Here is a 6,000-nt window from a genome sequence, read left to right on the forward strand (position 1 = left end):
ACTCTGATCTCCAATTAACAAGCAAAACATGGTGGAGATGTGGCTCAAGTGGCAGAGCACCAGCCTTGTGTAAAAAAGCAGAGCAGAGAGGGAAAGGATCTGAATTAAAGTCCCAGGAGAGGTGCATGCATACACACACACACACACACACACACACACACACACACACACACACACACGTACACACTCACACACACATTCACAATGCACATAAATCTGTACTACTTATAATTTTGAAAATGTTTTTGATCTATCTTCCTAATTACTTATTTCCTTAATACTCTCATCTGCTTAAAATAACAGCTTTGATTTCCAACACAGAATGCTTCAAACTTTTCAGTGGCCGGTATTGCTTATTTCCATCTAATTTTCCTCATATTTTCACTGGACGTATTTCTTAATCTGGATATAATGAACAATTCAAGCTCTATAATTCCTTGTGTGTGGGCATTTCAGGATGCTTTAAAGCACCAGTGCTAAACAAATGCACAAGTCCAAAACCACATCACATTCCAGCAGTGTAATAACCCAAAACACCTCTATCCTTGGCCAAAATCTGTGGAGAACAAAATGTATCCAGGCTGAACAAGGGATACAGGGCTTAGACCATCTTAGGGACTGCAGGATCCTCTGCTGGGGCTTCTTCAACCACTGTGATAGTCAAACTATATCCTCCAATCCTTTAGCCCATCACTCAAGACAGTTTCGTGTTAAATGAATTGTTATTCTTCCTCTTTCTAATGTTGCTGGCATTGGGGCTTGAATTTGCTTGACTCGCTCACAGGGCTGGTGTTCTACTACTTAAGCCACATCTCCAGCCTGGGTTTTTGCTGGTTATTTTGGAGACAGAGTTTCAAGGATTTTTCTGTCGAGGCTAGCTTCAAATAGTGATCCTCTGGATCCTAGCTTCTTGAGTATCTGGGATTAAAACTGTGACTCACTGGTACCTGTCTCTGCCTCTTGACTTTCCCTTTTGATTTTTTTCTTGTTCAGAAAGAAGTATTTTGCTCAGGATCACAGCATCCTCTAGTATGAAAAGCAGATTTGTCAGGTCAAAACAACCTTTGTGACATATGCAATTGATATTTCTTTAAAAAGCAAAACAAGCTTTGGGAAATAAAAAAATTTAAATTTGAATGGTGCCATTTGTAAATTGCAAACAAACTCACAACTCCCTACCTGAAATATTCACACTTCCCGACCTAAAAGAATCACTAAGACTTGCCAAGGACTTTATCATTAACACCTACATGTGCTGCCAAGGTTGCTAATAGTGCAGAAGACTCACAACTCGCCAGAATTGAGGGAGCATGAAGGCCTCACGAAACAAGATTATAGAATCCATCAGGAACCGGATAGTTGTTTTCTCAGTTTTTCCAACAACTATAGGAGAGTTAATTTAGTAGATACAGCTGGGTGCCGGTGGCTCACGCCTGTAATCCTAGCTACTCCAGAGGCTGAAATCTGAGGATCACAGTTCAAAGCCAGTCCTGGTAAGAAAATTTCTTATTTCCAATTAGCCAGCTAAAAGCCAAAAGTGAGCTGTGGTTCAAATGGTAGAGAGCCTTTCTTGAGCAAAAAAGTGAGCAAGCAAGCAAACAAGCGAGCGAAAGAGACTCTATATATACATATATTAATTATATATATGTTAATATCAATTAACATAAATATAATATAAATTATATAATATAATATAAATTACACATTTATATATCATTGTTTTATGTCTTCTAGTTTATTATATATTTATTTTATCTTATTATTTTGCTATGTATATATGTAAATGTATGTGTGCTTTCAATCACAGAATTGGGAAGTTTCAGAAACTCAGAGGTTAACCAAAATAATGACTTTGACAAGATTACCACCAAATAGTATGACTGTCAAAATAGACATTAAAAAAGTGGCTATTAAAAGCTAATTTCTGCAAATCAGATACCATCATGAAAGAATAAAGTGATATATTATAAATATGTATTTTAAGAGAAGTTCTGAAGTCCTTTAAAGAAAATTTGGTGTTTTAATCTAAATCAATTCCTTCAATAAATGACTGCCTTTTATATTTTTTCCCCTGGTGGCACAGCTTTAACTCAGAATTTTTATGCTCTCGCTTATTCAGCTTTCTTGCTCAAGCATGGTGCTCTATCACCTGAACCATGCTTCTAGGATGCTGGTTATTTTGGAGATGGAGTCTCTCAGCCTTTTCTACCTGAGCTGGCTTTGAACCTCAATCCTCAAGCTATTCAAGAATAGCTAGTAGTACAGGTGTGAGCTTTGGCAGCAGGCTTGCTATCCATATTTCTCTAATGGAGCCAGTAGCTCTGACTTGGAGAATAAAAAGACAAGTTGCTTTATAATTACATTTGAAAAGTGTATGATTAGTTGCTACATAAGTTTAGCAAGATAAAATAAATGCAGACAAACTACTTTAATGGCTTACTGTATGTTTTTGTATTGTATTTTAAATTCATGTGTATATTTTTAACATCTCTCTGTGGACAAATGCATGTTCAAGTGAAACATTACTAGCCATTGTCACAGAGCAATACAATATTTAGCATATTTTTATTAACTAAATGGAATAATGACATGATAGGTAAACTATAGATATTTAATTATATATTCTTATAAACTAAGTTTGTAATCCCAGCCTAGACTTTGAATTACAAGTTACACTTCAAAAAAAAAGAATTTTACATAAAGTAGGTTCATTAAATGTAATGGCAATATTATTTTTACTTATGTTTTTAAAGAAATGCATATTTTAGCTTGGTAATTGTGGCTCACACTAGTAAACCTAACTACTCTAGAGGCTGAGATCTGAGAATTACAGTTCAAAGCTAGCCAGGCAGAAAAAGTTCATGAGACTCATATTGCTAATTAACCACCAAAAGTCTGGAAGTGGAGCTGTTGGTCAAGTGGTAGAGTGCTAGCCTTAAGTGTAAAAAGCTAAGGGACAGCACCCAGACCCTGAGTTCAAGCTCCAGGAACAGTACAAAAGAAAAAAAAAAGCTCATCATTAAAAATGTAGTTATTTTATTCTTGATAAATTATATGACTATAGTTGGAAAGAATTCTATGAAAAAATTAATAGTTTTCCATATCTCACAATTTATTCATAAATTGGATTGCATACATTTAATTTCATAAAGTGTGAAATTCAAGTTAGAACAAGACTTGAAATATGAAGACTTTCACATGGCTGCCATCTAGTGGTCAAATGTAATCATAGCATGCTGAAATCAAAGTACTTTTGGTTATCAAATATATTTTGATACTAAATGAAAAGTCAAAAAGATTTAAATTTGATATCTTATCATCTTTATTTATCCTTCTAAGTTCTGATATTAATCTGAAGAGTTGAGATTATTAAAACATGATGGTAATTACACCAGTTGGATGGCTAGATGGAGAGCTTCCAAAACATTTCATTTGAATGTGAACCTCACAGTGTTGTCTCTGGTTTATTATAGCTGGGTAGTGGTCTGTGTCTTGCATTGCACTGTATTTTACTTGTTCTAGTGCCTCTTACCATGTTTGTCAATATCAAGGGACCGGAACACAGTTTTAAATAAATGTGACTCACTTGACTGTTTCCAGAACTAAAGAAAATCATTGAAACATGATTGAAGAAAATGCACCTTGATCTTTCTGCCAATGCCATCTCGAGCAAAAGATAAATGCATGGTCCCTAATTGTTATCCCTATGACCACCTAAGCTGTAGCTAGGAGGAGGCTGGAGCAGCCATCACTAAGTAGTAATTACTCCAGGAGCAATCACAGACAATGATCTGATAGGTACCTCAAACATTTCTGATGCTTTTTATTGATGTGATATAAATATAGATAGATAGATAGATAGATGGATTTGTCAGACAGATTTTTATTTCAGGGTGAAAGCCTGAGAGGAATGCCAGAATCTTCCAGACAGACTAGAGAGATAGCAGAGATACAATATATTGAGTAGTGCAGTCTGACCTTGAAGTTTGCCTAATTTAAAAAAGGGGGGGGGGGTGGAGAAAGGCACTAGGGAGAACGGGGCTTTAGTAGGTCCGAAAGACAGAATTAAGCTTGGTTGTTTACTTGAAATACATATTCTTATCTGACTTGAGTTTCCTGAATGAAGAGAACTGCTCTTAACTACCTAGCCATCGAGCATGAGGAACTAACAAGGTGCATGAGGGATTTCCCTGAAGGCTGCTGTGTATTTGGTGAGTAAACATGTTTCTATTCAGGTGGATCACTGGCAGAATGAGTGGATGGATCCCGAGACACTTGTGGTCAGAAACCTGCTCTGCATCCGTGGAGGGACAGCTCCCGAACCTCTGGAGCTTCACTAGCAAAAACCGACCCAGGGCATTGATTTTCTTGGTAGGTATTTCTTAATTGTATTCCAATCATTTTTCTCTCATTTTGAGGCATGGTCTTCAGTTTTCTGTCCCTTCCTCCTACTCTTCTTTCCCTTCCCTTCCTCCCTTCTTCCTTCCTTCTCTTTCCCTTGATGTTCTCCCTCCCTCTCTTCCTTCATCCTTCCTTCTTTTCTCCCCCATTTTCTCCCTCCCTTCCTTTCCTTCCTTTTTCCTCCCATCTCTCTCTTCCTCCCTTCCTCTTTCTCCCTCTCTTCCTTCTCTGCTTCACTCCCTCCCTCCTTCCCTCCTTCCTTCCTTCCTTTTATCCTCCCTTCTCTCTATCCTTCCTTTTTCTCTTTCCCTCCCTTCCTTACTTCCTCTTCGTTTTTTTCCTAGCCTTTTCTTTTTACAATGGTTATTTACACCAATCAAGATAATGAACTATTATTTTAAAGAATATATACAAATATTCAGTAAATTAGGGCAATTTTTTGTCCTAAAAATCTATTAACATAGAGCTTTGCTATAACCAAAATATATGGCATAAACTATGCTTGCCATACTTCCAGATGAAAGTTACTTATTACACCAACAACTATATATATATTCAAAAGTTGCTTTATTTATTGAGGCAGTACTGGAGTTTGAACTCAGGGCCTAAATCACATTTGCCTACTTGGCTGATGCTCTACTACTTGAGCCATGCCTCCAGTCCAGTTTTATAGCGGTTAATTGGACAAAAGGGTCTCATGGACTTTTCTCTCCTGGCTGGCTTTGAACCACAGTCCTCCCTATCTCTGTCTCCTGAGTAGCTAGGATTACCTGTGTGAACCACTGGCACCTGACTCAATTTCTTCATCTTTAATTAAAGTATTTTTTAAATCTACAAATGGTTGTCCGAGGAAGTTTCAATTTAACATGTGCATTTATGTATACAGTGCATCTTGATCAATCACTCCTCCTAAGATTCTCTCTCTTCCTCTCTTTTCCCCTTTCCCACCAGTCACAGCAAATTTCTGACTTCCTCTCTCATATATTCTTTGAAAAATAATATCTTTGTGTAGTCTATCCTTTTCCTTAAGCTGAAAAAATATGGAATACTATCTTCTTTAAAAAATATAATATGATTGCTTTATAGTTCTAGATTTGAACTCAGAGCTTTGTGCTTGCTAAGCAAACACTGTTACTTGAGCCATGCTTCAAGCCTTTTTTGGGGGGAGGAAGGAGAGGAGGGTCCAGTCGTGGGGCCTGAACTCTGGGCCTGGGCTCTGTCCCTCAGCTCTTCAGCTCAAGGCTGGCACTCTTCCACTTGAGTCACAGCGCCACTTATGGAAAGACTTGGAAAAAATTATATTAAGTGAAGTAAGCCAAGCCCAAAGAAACATAGGTCCCATGGTTTCCCTTATTTTCAATATCTAGTATATGTATGAGTCAAGCAGAAAAGGTCAGATAATGTTATGTTAGGAAAATGAACCCTTAGATATGTATTTTAATGTTTTTTTCTTTCATGCATTTGTTTCTAACGCATTTATAAGATTATTTTTTTGTTGCTTTGTATGTCCCTCCCCCACAATATAACCCCTGCTTTCACTATATTTGATGTTGGTATAATTTGTGGAGGAGATGGGGAAAAACAAGTCGTTTAAGGATA

At 37.1% G+C, this 6,000-nt stretch overlaps 1 protein-coding gene across 2 annotated transcripts in view; it reads right to left on the reverse strand.

The window, feature by feature from the left end:
• Cntn1 (contactin 1) overlaps positions 1 to 6,000 on the reverse strand; it is a 164,978-nt gene that overhangs the window by 85,394 nt on the left and 73,584 nt on the right. The window lies entirely within an intron of this gene.

This window comes from Dipodomys spectabilis, unplaced genomic scaffold (assembly GCF_019054845.1).
Source record: "Dipodomys spectabilis isolate Male_0828 unplaced genomic scaffold, ASM1905484v1 ptg000039l, whole genome shotgun sequence".
Classification (NCBI taxonomy): Eukaryota; Metazoa; Chordata; class Mammalia; order Rodentia; family Heteromyidae; genus Dipodomys; species Dipodomys spectabilis.